The sequence below is a fragment of the Oncorhynchus gorbuscha genome, linkage group LG17, assembly GCF_021184085.1.
Source record: "Oncorhynchus gorbuscha isolate QuinsamMale2020 ecotype Even-year linkage group LG17, OgorEven_v1.0, whole genome shotgun sequence".
In the NCBI taxonomy this organism is placed as follows: domain Eukaryota; kingdom Metazoa; phylum Chordata; class Actinopteri; order Salmoniformes; family Salmonidae; genus Oncorhynchus; species Oncorhynchus gorbuscha.
In genome coordinates this window covers 4,931,470-4,951,624 of record NC_060189.1, presented here as the reverse complement: position 1 = coordinate 4,951,624, position 20,155 = coordinate 4,931,470, and the positions used below count along the sequence as shown (strand labels likewise).

General features: G+C 42.0%; 1 protein-coding gene and 1 long non-coding RNA gene across 2 annotated transcripts in view; both read left to right on the top strand.

The window, feature by feature from the left end:
• The first annotated feature begins 249 nt into the window (after positions 1-249).
• LOC124001710 lies at positions 250-5,694 on the top strand. Its single transcript, XR_006832844.1, has 3 exons — positions 250-1,054; positions 1,226-1,319; positions 5,469-5,694. It is a non-coding gene; the product is annotated as an uncharacterized LOC124001710 (long non-coding RNA).
• Positions 5,695-12,184: 6,490 nt separating this feature from the next.
• The window catches only part of LOC124002280, a 32,244-nt gene continuing 24,273 nt past the window's right edge, over positions 12,185-20,155 (top strand). The window contains exon 1 of the mRNA XM_046309653.1: positions 12,185-12,403. The gene's annotated coding sequence lies outside the window, so the exon portion shown is untranslated. The remainder of the gene's footprint in view (positions 12,404-20,155) is intronic.

Genomic DNA, 20,155 nt, shown 5'->3' with positions numbered 1-20,155 from the left:
ACAGTTTAAAAACGTGTGTTTTCAAATGACTGTATGCTACATTGATCTTTGGATCACACTTGGAATGCGAAAGGTTCCGAATGTTAGTTTTAGGTCTCCCTGAAGTACGTAGACTTCCACTCTATTAGTCACCCTAGAACACAGTCAACGAGCCTAACAGAGATGTGTATTCATTAGGGATATACTGTAGCTAAATGTTTAATGGAGGGCTGCGCTAGCGTTTCTTGGACCAATTCAGAAATTGGTACACAAGTAGGAGTAGCACTAGTATTTTTAGGATTAAGTGAAAATAGGGAGACAATATATTTGTATTAAGGGTTTAGTCTTTGAATCGTGGATTTGTGCAGATTCCCTTGGCCTTCCTTCCTGTTTAACCTTTGATGTCTGGTCTTGCTGTAGAGACTGAATACAGCAAGATTATTGCCAGACTTTTTTTGTTTTCTTAACTATTTTACGACGTAATCATTGACGAAACGAACTCCACTACAAATACAAGCCTCTATAGAAGCACCTCTGATCCTTTTTTTGTTAGAAATAAAAAGACAAAGATGTTTTATTTTCTAAGAGTATGTAGTAGTAGCATTAGTGAAATAACCTACTATGATGGATCATATTATTATTGTTATCAGTGGGCTATTGTTTTTGTTTTTTTGTTTTTTTGTGGAAAGATTCAGAGACTGTATCCAGACCTGCCTTGCTGTTACCAATATATTCCTTTTTTTGTGGAAAGATTTAGAGACTGTATCCAGACCTGCCTTACTGTTACCAATATGTTCCTTTTTTGAACAGGGAGTTATTCTACCGTAAACTAAGATTATTTTTACGTATTTTTTATTTTTTTTAAGGATACTTCCACTGACATTCTTAGAGCTGTCATTTTATTGTGAGGAACTGCAGTTCGATCGGAATAGTTTTTCTGTTTTCGTCCTCTGTTTTGTGAGTGACCCTCTCACTCAGTCAACTCGTCTCAGGGCACAAGTCTCCCCTTCTCCAGACACTGCGTATGAATCAGACTCCGTAGCTCGTTGTGACACGTGAGCCTCTGGATGAAAAGGTATGCAAAGTAATTTGTTTTTTATGGCGGGGGGGGGTTAAATTATGATAACATTTTAAGAATTCATAGAATCTGACTGGTGCCAATAGCATTCAGGTCAACACTTAAAGGAATGTGAATTAGCTGTAATTGCTTGGTCTGATATCTTCATACATTTGTTTGTGTTTCCAGCAGAGTATCTCTAAAGCAGCGTGGTCCTATCAGCCCCCCATGTTGGACTAAACACTTTCAACTCTACACAAGTGAAAACCCCAAATCCCTAAAGGTGTGTTAAATCCCTAAATATTATATTTAAGAATCAGAATTTTTTTTGTACAATTTTGCTGCCTTGAGACAGGCAGCCCAATTCTGAATTTGTTTTCTTCAGTAATTGGTCTTTTGACAAATCAAATCAGCTTTGAAAAAGATCTGATGTGATTGGTCAAAATGTAAATTAATGGAACATTTATCAGAATTGGGCTGCCTGCCTCAACGCAAACATTGTGGCTTAGAAGAATAGCTTATTGGGGATGTCAATGTTATCCAATTATTATACTGTATGTGGAGTGGACATCACTGTGATTAACACTGGAACTAAACACTATGATTAACACTGGCACTAAACACAGTGATTAACACTGGCACTAAACACTGTGATTAACACTGGCACTAAACACTGTGATTAACACTGGGGTGAGAAGGATTACTTTATCCTATCCTAGGTATTCTTTAAAGAGGTGGGGTTTCAGGTGTCTCCGGAAGGTGGTGATTGACTCCGCTGTCCTGGCGTCGTGAGGGAGTTTGTTCCACCATTGGGGGGCCAGAGCAGCGAACAGTTTTGACTGGGCTGAGCGGGAACTGTACTTCCTCAGTGGTAGGGAGGCGAGCAGGCCAGAGGTGGATGAACGCAGTGTCCTTGTTTGGGTGTAGGGCCTGATCAGAGCCTGGAGGTACTGAGGTGCCGTTCCCCTCACAGCTCCGTAGGCAAGCACCATGGTCTTGTAGCGGATGCGAGCTTCAACTGGAAGCCAGTGGAGAGAGCGGAGGAGCGGGGTGACGTGAGAGAACTTGGGAAGGTTGAACACCAGACGGGCTGCGGCGTTCTGGATGAGTTGTAGGGGTTTAATGGCACAGGCAGGGAGCCCAGCCAACAGCGAGTTGCAGTAATCCAGACGGGAGATGACAAGTGCCTGGATTAGGACCTGCGCCGCTTCCTGTGTGAGGCAGGGTCGTACTCTGCGGATGTTGTAGAGCATGAACCTACAGGAACGGGCCACCGCCTTGATGTTAGTTGAAAACGACAGGGTGTTGTCCAGGATCACGCCAAGGTTCTTAGCGCTCTGGGAGGAGGACACAATGGAGTTGTCAACCGTGATGGCGAGATCATGGAACGGGCAGTCCTTCCCCGGGAGGAAGAGCAGCTCCGTCTTGCCGAGGTTCAGCTTGAGGTGGTGATCCGTCATCCACACTGATATGTCTGCCAGACATGCAGAGATGTGATTCGCCACCTGGTCATCAGAAGGGGGAAAGGAGAAGATTACTTGTGTGTCGTCTGCATAGCAATGATAGGAGAGACCATGTGAGGTTATGACAGAGCCAAGTGACTTGGTGTATAGAGAGAATAGGAGAGGGCCTAGACGCGAGATTTCATCTGGAGAGAGAGGGGAGAAAGAGGTCAGAGCACAGGGTAGGGCAGTGTGAGCAGAACCAGCGGTGTCGTTTGACTTAGCAAACGAGGATCGGATGTCGTCAACCTTCTTTTCAAAATGGTTGACGAAGTCATCTGCAGAGAGGGAGGAGGATTCAGGAGGGAGGAGAAGGTGGCAAAGAGCTTCCTAGGGTTAGAGGCAGATGCTTGGAATTTAGAGTGGTAGAAAGTGGCTTTAGCAGCAGAGACAGAGGAGGAAAATGTAGGGAGGAGGGAGTGAAAGGATGCCAGGTCCGCAGGGAGGCGAGTTTTCCCTCATTTCCGCTCGGCTGCCCGGAGCCCTGTTCTGAGAGCTCGCAATGAGTCGTCGAGCCACGGAGCGGGAGGGGAGGACCGAGCCGGCCTGGAGGATAGGGGACATAGAGAGTCAAAGGATGCAGAAAGGGAGGAGAGGAGGGTTGAGGAGGCAGAATCAGGAGATAGGTTGGAGAAGGTTTGAGCAGAGGGAAGAGATGATAGGATGGAAGAGGAGAGAGTAGCGGGGAGAGAGAGCGAAGGTTGGGACGGCGCGATACCATCCGAGTAGGGGCAGTGTGGGAAGTGTTGGATGAGAGCGAGAGGGAAAAGGATACAAGGTAGTGGTCGGAGACTTGGAGGGGAGTTGCAATGAGGTTAGTGGAAGAACAGCATCTAGTAAAGATGAGGTCGAGCGTATTGCCTGCCTTGTGAGTAGGGGGGGAAGGTGAGAGGGTGAGGTCAAAAGAGGAGAGGAGTGGAAAGAAGGAGGCAGAGAGGAATGAGTCAAAGGTAGACGTGGGGAGGTTAAAGTCGCCCAGAACTGTGAGGTGAGCCGTCTTCAGGAAAGGAGCTTATCAAGGCATCAAGCTCATTGATGAACTCTCCGAGGGAACCTGGAGGGCGATAAATGATAAGGATGTTAAGCTTGAAAGGGCTGGTAACTGTGACAGCATGGAATTCAAACACTGTGATTAACACTGGAACTAAACACTGTGATTAACACTGGCACTAAACACTGGAACTAAACACTGTGATTAACACTGGCACTAAACACTGTGATTAACACTGGCACTAAACACTGTGATTAACACTGGCACTAAACACTGAATAACACTGGCACTAAACACTGTGATTAACACTGGAACTAAACACTGTGATTAACACTGGCACTAATCACTGTGATTAACACTGGCACAAAACACTGTGATTAACACTGGAACTAAACACTATGATTAACACTGGAACTAAACACTGTGATTAACACTGATTAACCTCTTGCTCCTACCTGGCACGCAGGCGTCCCATCTAGAGCTCTGGAAATGCAAATGCGCTACGCTAAATGCTAATAGTATTAGTTAAAACTCAAACGTACATTAAAATACACATGCAGGGTATTGAATTAAAGCTACACTCGTTGTGAATCCAGGCAACAAGTCAGATTTTTAAAATGCTTTTCGGCGAAAGCATGAGAAGCTATTATCTGATAGCATGTAACACCACAAAAGACCCGCAGGGGACGTAAACAAAATAATTAGCATATTCGGCGCTACACAAACCGCACAATAAAATATAAAACATTCATTACCTTTGACCATCTTCTTTGTTGGCACTCCTAGATGTCCCATAATCACTATTGGGTCTTTTTTTCGATTAAATCGGTCCATATATATATATATATATCTAGGCTATATATATATAGCCTAGATATCGTTCTATGTAGACTGTGTGATAAACGTAAAAAAACAGCGTTTCATAACGTAACGTCATTTTTTAAAATTCAAAAAGTCGACGATAAACTTTCACAAAACACTTCGAAATACTTTTGTAATGCAACTTTAGGTATTAGTAAACGTTAATAAGCGATCAAATTAATCACGAGACGACGTGTTTTCTGTAGGGTTCCGTCTTGAAATACTGTCCGTGTATTTCTCAACCAAAATATCCGGTCAGAGCCTGGAAGAAATGGGCTGTCTCTTGTTCGTTTGACCAAGAAACAAATCCTAGGCAAATGACAAGACTGTTGACATTGTGTGGAAGCTGTAGGTACTGCAACCTCAGCCATATTTAATGTCTTTCGCCCATAACAATGGGTTGAAGCGGCGAATGGATATAATTTTCCACTTTCAGTGATCAGATTTTCCTGTACTTTTCAATGAAACGCACGTTCTGTTAAAGCCACAGCCGTGATTTAACCAGTTTTATAAACGTCTGAGTGTTTTCTATCCACACATACTAATCATATGCATATACTATATTCCTGGCATGAGTAGTAGGGCGCTGAAATGTTGTGCGATTTTTAACAGAATGTTCGAAAAAGTAGAGGGTAGACTGAAGAGGTTAACACTGGCACTAAACACTTTTATTAACACTGTGATTAACACTGGCACTAAACACTTTTATTAACACTGTGATTAAACACTGAGTAACACTGGCACTAAACACTGTGATTAACACTGGCACTAAACACTGTGATTAACACTGTGATTAACACTGGCACTAATCACGAAGTGTAGCCTAGTCGTTAGAGTGTTGGACTAGTAACCGAAAGGTTGCAAGTTCAAATCCCCGAGCTGACAAGGTACAAAATATGTCGTTCTGCCCCTGAACAAGGCAGTTAACCCATTGTTCCCCGGTAGGCCGTCAATGAAAATAAGAATTTGTTCTTAACTGTCTTGCCTAGTTAAATAAAGGTACAAATAAATATATATATAATATTTAACCACCTCCAGAATGTTGATTGCATCATTTCTCTCTTTATTTTATTCACAGATCCTCTATTTGCCAAACTAGAGGGACATGAAGTCTGACTCCATCCTCAACATGTGGACCTGCCCTGAGGATGTTGGACACCACTGTTACACCTTCAGCCTTCGTTGATTTCCTGTCAGACTGGTTGTTTTTCAACTACATTCCACGGACGGACTGACCTGAACTTTTACCAGGACAGGAATACAATGTTCAACAGACTCCCTCCTCACCAGTGGGACTGACTACTCAGACTGGTCGTCTTTGAACTCAAGAAGAACACAATGTTCATCAGACTCTACTCAGACTGGTCGTCTTTGAATTCAACAGGAACACAATGTTCATCAGACTCTACTCAGACTGGTCGTCTTTGAACTCAACAGGAACACAATGTTCATCAGACTCCCTCACCAGTGGACTGACTACTCAGACTGGTCGTCTTTGAACTCAAGAAGAACACAATGTTCATCAGACTCTACTCAGACTGGTCGTATTTGAACTCAACAGGAACACAATGTTCATCACTCTCCTCACCAGTGGACTGACTACTCAGACTGGTCGTATTTGAACTCGAGGAACATAATGTTCAACAGACTCCCTCCTCACCAGTGGACTGACTACTGAGACTGGTTGTGAGGTCACAGGAAATAGAGTCACGTTCACGTTTTGGAAATTCAATGGTCATTAAAAAATAAAATAAAATCTGCATTTACACTGTTTGGCATTTTTGTGGAGTTTTTTTTTGTGCATCTTAAGAGTGGAAACCCTATGTGATTCGCTCTTTCAACATTTCATGTAGCCTATCAGTGGGTATGTTTTGTCACTTTGCTTTGTTACACCACAATCGTGTGAGTTTTATGTTAATTCTAGTCAATTCACGTTCACAACTAACAATTCACACTCCAATGTACGACTTTAAAATATCGTCTGTCCAGAAGACGGCAGCAGAGATCACTATTATATAAAGATAAAGAACCAACTGTCACCACCAGGTGGCGACACAACCATTATCTAATTCACTAATGCGACGCTCAGTTCAGACAAAATAAATTGGTCCAGACGTTGCTGGAATAATCATTGACTGTCTTGTACCAACATCGTTTGCCCAAAAGATATCAATACATTCACCTGGGAGTTGGTCAATTAAATATATCTCAATTGTACATGAGAAATTAAGACTTTCCGCACTTCTGATCTCCTCCAATGGGTTTCGAGAAGGACGCGAGAAGTCAATGAATGCAATTGAGATTCTCCCACTGACCCACACCCAAGCTAATTCATATTATCTTTTGGCCACACGATGGTGGTATAAGATTGTCAATGGTTTTCTCCAGCAACGTCTGAGCCATTTTATGTTGTCTGAACTGAGGGTTGCAAAATTCCCGCTAACTTTCCCAAAATTCCCAGAACTCCTGGTTGGAAGATTTCCTTATTACTCCCGATTTCAAATATACTTATGTAAATGTGATATTGCAAAGATTTCTAAAAATGTGTTTTTGTTCTGTCATTATGGGGTATTTTGTTTAGATTGATGATGGAAAAATACTCTTGAATCCATTTTAGAATTAGGCTGTAAGGTAACAACATCAAGGGGTCTGAATCCTTTCTGAAGCCACTGTAGATGTGTTCCTGACGCTCCCTGTTGATGTAAAAGAAACATACTAAAAGTTAGGAGATATCTAATCAATGGAAGATGGAATTAAAATTATGTCATTAAAAGTTAGGCTACAACGACCAAGTGCCAACAGGTATACTGCTACTTGATACTCTGAATGGAGTGATTGTTATCTGTAGGATTGGAAAGCGCGTGCTCTGCAGCCTTAATTAGCCTAGCGAGCTGACGTTATCTGGCTTAACTAGTTTCTCCTCGTTTGATGCCGTCAAAGAGGCCTGCTAGAACCTCTCTCTCGCGCCCTTTATTATCTCCGGTTAATGAAGTAGCTTTAAAAAAAGTTGTCAGGTCCGTTCGGAACAGGTATCCTATATTTTAAACTTTTTAATTTATGCATATCTGGTCCGCGTGGGAAAGCCCCAGGTCCGTTCGGAACAGGTCTCCTATATTTTAAACTTTTTAATTTATGCATATCTGGTCCGCGTGGGAAAGCCCCAGGTCCGTTCGGAACAGGTCTCCTATATTTTAAACTTTTTAATTTATGCATATCTGGTCCGCGTGGGAAAGCACCAGGTCCGTTTCGTAACAGGTCCAACTTTTTTAGACCCATGAAGAACCCTAGCGTGTGTGCGCGTGCATGAGAAAAATGGGTCTAACCAGAGAATTGTATATAAAATCCCTATTAATTTAGTATAATTTCTGTAGGATCTAGTAAAGAATGTTCATATAACTTTTATCATGCCCTTTTAATGTGGCATAAATACAACCAGTCATGATGTTTTCATCTGATTGGTCAACCACTTCAAAAGGTGCTCCCGTTGGCTTCCCGCACACGTTTGTCCAATCACAGAATCACTCCATCATCCAAACAGTGCGCTGATGGAAAGAGACGCCGGTTACGTAAAACCTGAAGGTGTTTGTCATTAAGTCCACCTGTCGTCTGAATTGATGCTGCCAGTCTGCTGTACACGCGCGTCTCAAACACTTATCTCCACCTTGGGGTGAATAAAAATGTTGTTCTCTAACCGCAGTTTAGAAGTGTATAGCGCCCGTTTTAAAGTGAATTCGCTCATTTTCCTGCAGCTGACATGCCGTAATGTTAAATAATGGTCTGAATTATTGTGACAGGTTCAAGTTTTACTGTGGTGATTATTTGTTTTTACCGGACAATACCGGATGACTTTCACTCTTGGCTATTCCACCCTAAATGTTTCTGCTTTGTGTGTGTTTATGTCCATAAAGTCACAACAGAACGTTTACAGTCAGAGGCTGTTGCTCCTCAGTGAGTTTGAAGCCCGTAAGTATATTATTAGTATTAATTACACATATTAGAGCCATAGTAGCCTACATACCTTCTTTATGTTGACATTTTTTTCTGTTTACCAAACAGGGTTGGTGTCAATGCAGGAAATACACTGCAATTCAAATGTTCTTCAATGCTTTTCAGTTGGGAAAATGTTGGAATTGGAATTTGGTTTACTTCCTGAATTGAAATAACAACTGATTTTAATGACTCAATAAGACATCTGAAGTGTTATGTGTTTGTGTTGAGTCAATTACACCATGTCAAGCTAACCTTAGATATATCTATTATATATACAGTGGGGCAAAAAAGTATTTAGTCAGCCACCAATTGTGCAAGTTCTCCCACTTAATTACAGGCCTCTCATCTTTTTTTCATCATAGGAACACTTCAACTATGACAGACAAAATTAGGAAAAAATCCAGAAAATCACATTGTAGGATTTTTAATGAATTAATTTGCAAATTATGGTGGAAAATAACACCATTGGTGGTTGACTAAATACTTCTTTGCTCCACTGTATTTTCAGGTCTCTCCAGCGATGTTCGATTGGGTTCAGGTCCAGGCTCTGGCTGGGCCACTCAAGGACATTCAGAGACTTGTCCCGAAGCCACTCTTGTGTTGTCTTGTCTGTGTGCTTAGGGTCGTTGTCCTGTTGGATGGGGAACCTTCTCCCAAGTCTGAGGTCCTGAGCCGGTACCGGTACCCTGTATATAGCCTCCACATTGACTCTGTACCGGTACCCCCTGTATATAGCCTCCACATTGATTCTGTACCGGTACCCCTGTATATAGCCTCCACATTGACTCTGTACCGGTACCCCCTGTATATAGCCTCCACATTGACTCTGTACCAGTACCCCTGTATATAGCCTCCACATTGACTCAGTACCGGTACCCCCTGTATATAGCCTCCACATTGACTCAGTACCGGTACCCCCTGTATATAGCCTCCACATTGACTCTGTACCGGTACCCCTGTATATAGCCTCCACATTGACTCTGTAACGGTACCCCTGTATATAGCCTCCACATTGACTCTGTACCGGTACCCCCTGTATATAGCCTCCACATTGACTCTGTACCGGTACCCCCTGTATATAGCCTCCACATTGACTCTGTACCGGTGCCCCCCTGTATATAGTCTCGCTATTGTTATTTTACTGCTGCTATTACTTTTTTTTTTTTTTTTTATTTTTTTTTATCTATTTTTTACATAACACTTATTTTTCTTAACTTCTTAAAGCATTGTTGGTTAGGGGCTTGTAAGTAAGCATTTCACTGTAAGGTCTGCACGTGTTGTATTCAGCATTTCACTGTATAGTCTACTACACCTGTTGTATTCAGCATTTCACTGTATGGTCTACTACACCTGTTGTATTCAGCATTTCACTGTAAGGTCTACTACACCTGTTGTATTCGGCATTTCACTGTAAGGTCTACTACACCTGTTGTATTCAGCATTTCACTGTAAGGTCTACTACACCTGTTGTATTCAGCATTTCACTGTAAGGTCTACTACACGTGTTGTATTCAGCATTTCACTGTAAGGTCTACTACACCTGTTGTATTCAGCATTTCACTGTAAGGTCTACTACACCTGTTGTATTCAGCATTTCACTGTAAGGTCTACTACACCTGTTGTATTCAGCATTTCACTGTAAGGTCTACTACACCTGTTGTATTCAGCATTTCACTGTAAGGTCTACTACACCTGTTGTATTCAGCATTTCACTGTAAGGTCTACTACACGTGTTGTATTCAGCATTTCACTGTAAGGTCTACTACACCTGTTGTATTCAGCATTTCACTGTGAGGTCTACTACACCTGTTATATTCAGCATTTCACTGTGAGGTCTACTACACCTGTTGTATTCAGCATTTCACTGTAAGGTCTACTACACCTGTTGTATTCAGCATTTCACTGTAAGGTCTACTACACCTGTTGTATTCAGCATTTCACTGTAAGGTCTACTACACCTGTTGTATTCAGCATTTCACTGTAAGGTCTACTACACCTGTTGTATTCAGCATTTCACTGTGAGGTCTACTACACCTGTTGTATTCAGCATTTCACTGTAAGGTCTACTACACCTGTTGTAATTCAGCATTTCACTGTAAGGTCTACTACACCTGTTGTATTCAGCATTTCACTGTAAGGTCTACTACACCTGTTGTATTCAGCATTTCACTGTAAGGTCTACTACACCTGTTGTATTCAGCATTTCACTGTAAGGTCTACTACACCTGTTGTATTCAGCATTTCACTGTAAGGTCTACACGTGTTGTATTCAGCATTTCACTGTGAGGTCTACTACACCTGTTGTATTCAGCATTTCACTGTAAGGTCTACTACACCTGTTGTATTCAGCATTTCACTGTGAGGTCTACTACACCTGTTGTATTCAGCATTTCACTGTAAGGTCTACTACACCTGTTGTATTCAGCATTTCACTGTAAGGTCTACTACACCTGTTGTATTCAGCATTTCACTGTAAGGTCTACTACACCTGTTGTATTCGGCATTTCACTGTAAGGTCTACTACACCTGTTGTATTCAGCATTTCACTGTAAGGTCTACTACACCTGTTGTATTCAGCATTTCACTGTAAGGTCTACTACACCTGTTGTATTCAGCATTTCACTGTAAGGTCTACTACACCTGTTGTATTTGTCGCATGCCATTTGATTTGCTGCCAGACTGGTCATCTTTGAACTCTATTCCATTACCTTTGTTGTGTCTTGTTTTTATTTATTCATTATTATAATTCAATCCTTTTTAAAAATCATTTGTTCTGTAAAGTCTGTTGAGACATGGTGAAATACACTTGACATAAAAAGTAGTGGCCACCAGGCTAATGCCCTGCGTGTCTGGTCGGTAACCGGCCTTGCTGCTATGTCAGGGGTCTCTAAACTTTTTCTGCAGATGACCCCAAATTGGCACTAGAAAATGCAGGGGACCCTATTTGGAAAAATGTGAACCCCTTGGTAATGCAGGTAGCTTAGAGGTTAAGAGTGTTGGGGCAGTAACCGAATCCCTAGCAGGATCAGGGGAGGGGAATAAAACATGGCACAAACATACATTTTAAATCAAAACCCAGACACTACTACCAGACACTACTACCAGCATGGAAACCCAATGTTAAAGTATGCATAACAAATAAACTAACATAAATTAGTTGAAATCAAATAAAATCATTTAAAAACATTGGTACTTTGGAAAAAACCTAAGCCAACATATTTGTGGGTTATATCTTTTGTCCAATGGAAAATAATTGCAAAAAAGGCAGATAACCTACGTAGCAAATTAAGCTTAGGTATCATTTTGAGGGCTCACTAATGCAATAAAGTGAGCAGAAAGTCAACAAAATTGTTGAACTCTTTTTATTTATTTAAATATGTTTTATATATATTGACGTAGCCAGGGAGTGAAGCAGTGACAGGACTATGATACAGCTCACTTCACTACCAGAGATTACCCGGTAACACATCTGCCAAGGTACATTTGAGCAAGGCACTTAACCCTAATTGTTCCTGTAAATTGCTCTGGGTAAAAGTGTCTGCAAAATGACTAAAATGTCAATGTCAATGCTGTTTGTTCATATTATAATTCACTCCATTGTAGGTGCAGCAGCCTGTACCAGCACACACAATGACGTGAACGTTCATTCTAATAGTGTAAAAAGCCCTTACTTGAAACTAAAAGGTTGTATTCTATACCCATTTGGAGAGAAACAAGTACTTCGATTTGTTTGATAAAATCAATATAAATATCAACTTCCGTCCATAGCTGTACTCCTTTCTAGCCGAGACCAAATCGCATGGCGAAAGAATAAGGAATATGACATCACTTCCGCCTGTACTTCCTGGAGACACAACCCTCAGACGTCGACTTCAAAACGCTTCCGTAAAATATTCCACTCCGGTGCGTACTGCTACGTTTTCAGTGTACTAGGTAGTATACGACGTTTTTGGAAATATTTTTCAACATTTATCTAAATAGAATGAAGGCCAAGGGATTTGCAGTTACCCATCACCTGTAAAGGTAAAGCGTTTAGTTACCAGGTTACGGACAACTAACCTAGTTCTTTTACTCGCCATTTTGATAAGAGCTACGACCCGAAATTATTTTAATAGCAGGTTAGGAGGGTAGTTTTGCTATCCCTAATTATTTTTCATAACCTTAACCAAATTGTCCTAACCTGCTACATTGAATTTCATTACCCGTTGCGTAATACTTTGTACTAATCTGCTACGAAAAAGTAACTTCCGGTCGTAACTGTATCGAAGTGGCGCGAAGAGTGTTTCTCATGGTTAGATAACTACATCTCCAAATACGATGTAGGCATTTGGCCAGGTAATTTATAGAGTGGAAATTACATTATCTGTCTAGTTCATGTGGAGAGGAATGTCATCGGGGTGTTTTTGATTACTTTTGTCTTTGTAGAGACATTGGTGCAAAATGGATGTTGACGTTAAACTAGAGGAAGATGAGAGGGAGATATCCCATACAGTAATTTGGTCTGATTCGATTAATGCCTGGATAGATTACCCAAATTCAACATTGTCAGAAAACACAGAAACAGGTTACCATGTGGGTTTACTGAAAGAGCATTCACATGTACCTCCCATCAGTCCCCAAACAACAAGCCACGGGCAGATTTTACGTCTTTTTCCTGAAATGACCGGAGCAAGTGATGGGGAGAACAGGGCTGTCAAAGTGGTTTATTTCTGCAAAGATCAAGATACCATCGGCACATCTGAAGGGAATTCAATCAAAGAGCAGTCATGGCATTTAGCACCGTCCAGTGATATTCTGACAGGACATGCATCCACTTTCAGTGGTAATTTTGAAGCTCAAATCAACCCAACTTCACAGGTTTCTAGGCAAACACAGACCAATAATAAATTGCCCTCTGACAATGTTAATATCCCAAGCCCTAGTACTGCCATTCATTCTGTGCTAACCTCACCTGCTCCAGAAAACGACTGTCATTTAGCTGTATCTACTAGGCCTATTCTTCCAGAATATTGTGAGCCATTGAACTTTCCCTCTGATGAAGAGGAAGACAACGATGCCAATTTAAGTCAAAGACGACAATGGCGGAAAACGTTAGAGGATAAATGGATACGTCAGTGTCGTGGCAGTTACTCAAGACCCAACCTAAGAAAGTTTACGAGATATTGGAAAGATCCATACATCAAGTGCAAGGAGATCGGTGTAGATTTCAATGTTGGATCTGGAGCGAAACAGAAACTGAATTTGCATTTACTGACAGTTGGTGTAATGCTTGAGGTGTCAGAATATGCTAGAATCATTAATAGATCTCGCCCTCATGTCATCTTTGATATTCTAGATTACAACTTTGTTCTTGGTGTACAAAATGAACAACAATATGACTTTTCATACAGGGTAGAAAAGAAATTAAAAGAAATGCTGAAGATGTATTCTAAGAGAACACCTGAGTGGTTAACAGAAGTCTTTGACCTTCCTGATCCAAAGACAGTTACAGTTTTGGAATACTCCCTTAAATGGGCACAGTTCTATTTGCAAAACAGCTTGTCAAATCCTACACCTTTTGACGTTTGCATAAAGGAGGAGCCTGTTGTGGGCCTGATCTCTCCTCTGCATGTGAAGACTGAGAGCTTCTCCACTGAGACAGATGTGACACGGTGTGCTGATGAGACGGCAATCCTTGGCCCTGAAAATGGACGTAATGATACCTGCACAAGGCCTTATATGGGCATCGTCTGTCCTCAACATGTCCAGACGGAAACCTTCCCAACTCAGACAGATATAACAATGGATCAATCCTTCATGATGCCCACTGTAGAAGAAGCATTGAGGGAACTCTACCCGATCTGTAAGGGAAAAGGACTTGACCTTGTTGTGAAATCAAAATATGGGAAAAATAAGAAACATGACTTGCATCTATTGACCAGAGATGTAATGTTTGAATTGGCTGATTTTGCCTCACAAGTGTGTGGAAATCGGAAGCAGGTTGTGTGTGAGATTCTCGAGCATAATTTTGATTTGGATTTAAAAAGTGGGAAAACTGAGCTGGCCGAAGATATTATGAGAAGGTTAAGAGCAGTTTTATGGCGCAAGACAGGTAAAAACGTAAATGGAGATTGGGACTTGAAAATGAAGCTTTCTTAAAGAAGTTATGCAAACTAAAGAACCCTGCGAAAGACATGGACATGTTAGTAACCAAGGAGACCGAGGAGGCCATTTCTCTGAAGTAGTACAAATAGAACCTCGTCTTGTCAAAATAGAGAGAATCTCTGAGACTGACCTTGCACTTTGTACTGACGAAACAAAGCAAATTGACGTTACCAACTTGGACCAATCAAATGTGACGTCTCACACCAAAAATATGGTGAAAGCCAAAGCGTGCTACCCACTCTGTGAGGAAATAGGTCTGGACCTTGATGTCACATCCAAACCATCTAAACAGAAACTGGAATTGAATTTACTGACAAACGGTGTAATATTTGAGGTGCATAAATATGCTCGGATAAATTCCAATCCTAAAAAAGAAAAAAGATGTTGGTGCATTCTCTTTGATATTCTAAAATACAATTTTGATCTTAGTTTGCAAAAGCAGAGACGTAAGCTATTTCTACTGCATATTTGCTCTAAAGTGAAACGAATGGTTCAGAAACACAAATTTCAGCTCGTGAGAAAAAGAGAAATCTCAAAAGAGGTGTTCATAATACCGAGTATGCCTAAAAGCCAAGCAAAAACAAATGTGCTTTTAGATTTTTTTCCTGAAAAAAATATGGAACAAAACGCAAGGCTGGTTTATCCTCATCATGGTAAAGACACTATCTCTGTGGAGACAGCTGAAACAGTCTCCACTGATGAAGCAGCGATGCTTGACCGGGATAATGGACCTGCTGAGATCTGCATAAAGGAGGAGGAGTCAGATCTTCACTCTGAGGTCAAACTGGTTTATTTCTGCAAAGACCAAGATACCGTCAGAACATCTGAAGAGCATTTGATCAAAGATGGATCATGGCATGAATCAACACCCAGTAATATTCTGACTGGAAATGTATTCAGCCTTCCACAGTCACCACTACCAGCTGCAGAAAGTGGTCCTTTTGGAAGTAAAACCGAGCCAACTTCACAGATATAACCAGACGGTCCAATGCAGAATCACTCGAGACAAAATACCATAAACTTGACAGAAGTAACCAGGGGGAAAAAGGGATTTAATGAGGATAAATACATGTTTATAGCCAAGAAGGAAAAGAAAGTTGTCAGACAAGTAGAACCTCATTGAGATGAGATGGATCTGCCAGGGAAAAGAAAAGCACTTCCTTTACTTCCTGGCTGAGATCTCAGGGGGGGGGGATACAAGATGGAAAGAAAAGTCTGATCTGCTCGCTGTGAAACGCCAGTTTCTCATTTGCCTGAAAAAGATTGATATTGTTATATGTGATGAAGTGCAACACGAGGTGGATTCTTACCGAACTTTCAAAATGCTTTGTAGTCGAGACTGGTTCTGAGAAGAAATGCTAACAAATCCTTGCTGGATACAGATCAGGGGCCTATTGAAAATCTGCAAAAGTCAAATTCCCTCAGTTCAAGAAGACGACTCGTACCTGGGAATGGCTCTGTACTAATTACAAAACAACTGTTTAAAATCACTGCAGAAAGCAGAGACAACAAGAGTTTTGCCAAAAGGAAGAAGGGCTGTTGATCACTTGTGTGGTAGAGAGAAACACCCAGAATCAGTCTGGACAGGATGGAGTTTTAGTCTGGACAGGATGGAGTTTTAGTCTGGACAGGATGGAGGTTTAGTCTGGACAGGATGGAGTTTTAGTCTGGACAGGATGGAGCTTCAGTCTGGACAGGATGGAGCTTCAGTCTGGACAGGATGGAGCTTCAGTCTGGACAGGATGGAGCTTCAGTCTGGACACGATGGAGTTTCAGTCTGGACAGGATGGTGCTTCAGTCTGGACAGGATGTAGCCTAACTGTGGAAAAACAGAAACTGACTGATACACACATTACAATGACAAATCAATGACCAGATTGGCAACCAGCTCCAGCTACTCAGCATCACTCTTGACTATTTGTGCTGGTTGTTTTCTGTCTCAGCTGAAGGGAGGACATTGTGTTTTAAAGTATTTTCTTTCTGTCCTGAAATAGGTCTACCTGCCTAATACACACAGACTTTCATATAGGTAAAGCAAAGGCATGCTATAACTTAACTCTACCTTCATATATTGGGCTGCCTTTATCACAATAGTTTCACAGTTTAAAAACGTGTGTTTTCAAATGACTGTATGCTACATTGATCTTTGGATCACACTTGGAATGCGAAAGGTTCCGAATGTTAGTTTTAGGTCTCCCTGAAGTCCGTAGACTTCCACTCTATTAGTCACCCTAGAACACAGTCAACGAGCCTAACGGAGATGTGCATTCATTAGGGATATACTGTAGCTAAATGTTTAATGGAGGGCTGCGCTAGCGTTTCTTGGACCAATTCAGAAATTGGTACACAAGGAGGAGTAGCACTAGTATTTTTAGGATTAAGTGAAAATAGGGAGACAATATATTTGTATTAAGGGTTTAGTCTTTGAATCGTGGATTTGTGCAGATTCCCTTGGCCTTCCTTCCTGTTTAACCTTTGATGTCTGGTCTTGCTGTAGAGACTGAATACAGCAAGATTATTGCCAGACTTTTTTTGTTTTCTTAACTATTTTACGACGTAATCATTGACGAAACGAACTCCACTACAAATACAAGCCTCTATAGAAGCACCTCTGATCCTTTTTTTGTTAGAAATAAAAAGACAAAGATGTTTTATTTTCTAAGAGTATGTAGTAGTAGCATTAGTGAAATAACCTACTATGATGGATCATATTTTTATTATTTTTATCAGTGGGCTATTTTTATTTATTTATTTTTCATTTTTTTGTGGAAAGATTTAGAGACTGTATCCAGACCTGCCTTACTGTTACCAATATGTTCCTTTTTTGAACAGGGAGTTATTCTACCGTAAACTAAGATTCTTTTTACGTATTTTTTATTTTTTTAAGGATACTTCCACTGACATTCTTAGAGCTGTCATTTTATTGTGAGGAACTGCAGTTCGATCGGAATAGTTTTTCTGTTTTCGTCCTCTGTTTTGTGAGTGACCCTCTCACTCAGTCAACTCGTCTCAGGGCACAAGTCTCCCCTTCTCCAGACACCGCGTATGATTCAGAATCTGTAGCTCGTTGTGACACGTGAGCCTCTGGATGAAAAGGTATGCAAGTCATTTGTTTTTTATGAGGGGGGGGGGTTAAATTATGATAACATTTTAAGAATTCATAGAATCTGACTGGTGCCAATAGCATTCAGGTCAACACTTAAAGGAATGTGAATTAGCTGTAATTGCTTGGTCTGATATCTTCATACATTTGTTTGTGTTTCCAGCAGAGTATCTCTAAAGCAGCGTGGTCCTATCAGCCCCCCATGTTGGACTAAACACTTTCAACTCTACACAAGTGAAAACCCCAAATCCCTAAAGGTGTGTTAAATCACTAAATATTATATTTAATAATCAGAATTTTTTTTGTACAATTTTGCTGCCTTGAGACAGGCAGCCCAATTCTGAATTTGTTTTCTTCAGTAATTGGTCTTTTGACAAATCAAATTAGCTTTGAAAAAGATCCGATATGATTGGTCAAAATGTAAATTAATGGAACATTTATCACAACGCAAACATTGTGGCTTAGAAGAATAGCTTATTGGGGATGTCAATGTTATCCAATTATTATACTGTATGTGGAGTGGACATCACTGTGATTAACACTGGCACTAAACACTGATTAACACTGGCACTAAACACTATGATTAACACTGGCACTAAACACTGTGATTAACACTGGCACCAAACACTGTGATTAACACTGGCACTAAACACTGTGATTAACACTGGCACTAAACATTACATTTTACATTTACATTTAAGTCATTTAGCAGACGCTCTTATCCAGAGCGACTTACAAATTGGTGCATTCACCTTATGACATCCAGTGGAACAGCCACTTTACAATAGTGCATCTAAATCTTTTAGGGGGGTGAGAAGGATTACTTTATCCTATCCTAGGTATTCTTTAAAGAGGTGGGGTTTCAGGTGTCTCCGGAAGGTGGTGATTGACTCCGCTGTCCTGGCGTCGTGAGGGAGTTTGTTCCACCATTGGGGGCCAGAGCAGCGAACAGTTTTGACTGGGCTGAGCGGGAACTGTACTTCCTCAGTGGTAGGGAGGCGAGCAGGCCAGAGGTGGATGAACGCAGTGCCCTTGTTTGGGTGTAGGGCCTGATCAGAGCCTGGAGGTACTGAGGTGCCGTTCCCCTCACAGCTCCGTAGGCAAGCACCATGGTCTTGTAGCGGATGCGAGCTTCAACTGGAAGCCAGTGGAGAGAGCGGAGGAGCGGGGTGACGTGAGAGAACTTGGGAAGGTTGAACACCAGACGGGCTGCGGCGTTCTGGATGAGTTGTAGGGGTTTAATGGCACAGGCAGGGAGCCCAGCCAACAGCGAGTTGCAGTAATCCAGACGGGAGATGACAAGTGCCTGGATTAGGACCTGTGCCGCTTCCTGTGTGAGGCAGGGTCGTACTCTGCGGATGTTGTAGAGCATGAACCTACAGGAACGGGCCACCGCCTTGATGTTAGTTGAAAATGACAGGGTGTTGTCCAGGATCACGCCAAGGTTCTTAGCGCTCTGGGAGGAGGACACAATGGAGTTGTCAACCGTGATGGCGAGATCATGGAACGGGCAGTCCTTCCCCGGGAGGAAGAGCAGCTCCGTCTTGCCGAGGTTCAGCTTGAGGTGGTGATCCGTCATCCACACTGATATGTCTGCCAGACATGCAGAGATGCGATTCTCCACCTGGTCATCAGAAGGGGGAAAGGAGAAGATTAATTGTGTGTCGTCTGCATAGCAATGATAGGAGAGACCATGTGAGGTTATGACAGAGCCAAGTGACTTGGTGTATAGCGAGAATAGGAGAGGGCCTAGAACAGAGCCCTGGGGGACACCAGTGGTGAGAGCGCGTGGTGAGGAGACAGATTCTCGCCACGCCACCTGGTAGGAGCGACCTGTCAGGTAGGACGCAATCCAAGCGTGGGCCGCGCCGGAGATGCCCAACTCGGAGAGGGTGGAGAGGAGGATCTGATGGTTCACAGTATCGAAGGCAGCCGATAGGTCTAGAAGGATGAGAGCAGAGGAGAGAGAGTTAGCTTTAGCAGTGCGGAGCGCCTCCGTGATACAGAGAAGAGCAGTCTCAGTTGAATGACTAGTCTTGAAACCTGACTGATTTGGATCAAGAAGGTCATTCTGAGAGAGATAGCGGGAGAGCTGGCCAAGGACGGCACGTTCAAGATTTCTGGAGAGAAAAGAAAGAAGGGATACTGGTCTGTAGTTGTTGACATCGGAGGGATCGAGTGTAGGTTTTTTCAGAAGGGGTGCAACTCTCGCTCTCTTGAAGACGGAAGGGACGTAGCCAGCGGTCAGGGATGAGTTGATGAGCGAGGTGAGGTAAGGGAGAAGGTCTCCGGAAATGGTCTGGAGAAGAGAGGAGGGGATAGGGTCAAGCGGGCAGGTTGTTGGGCGGCCAGCTTAGAAGAATAGCTTATTGGGGATGTCAATGTTATCCAATTATTATACTGTATGTGGAGTGGACATCACTGTGATTAACACTGGCACTAAACACTGTGATTAACACTGGCACTAAACACTGTGATTAACACTGGAATTAAACACTGTGATTAACACTGGCACTAAACACTGTGAT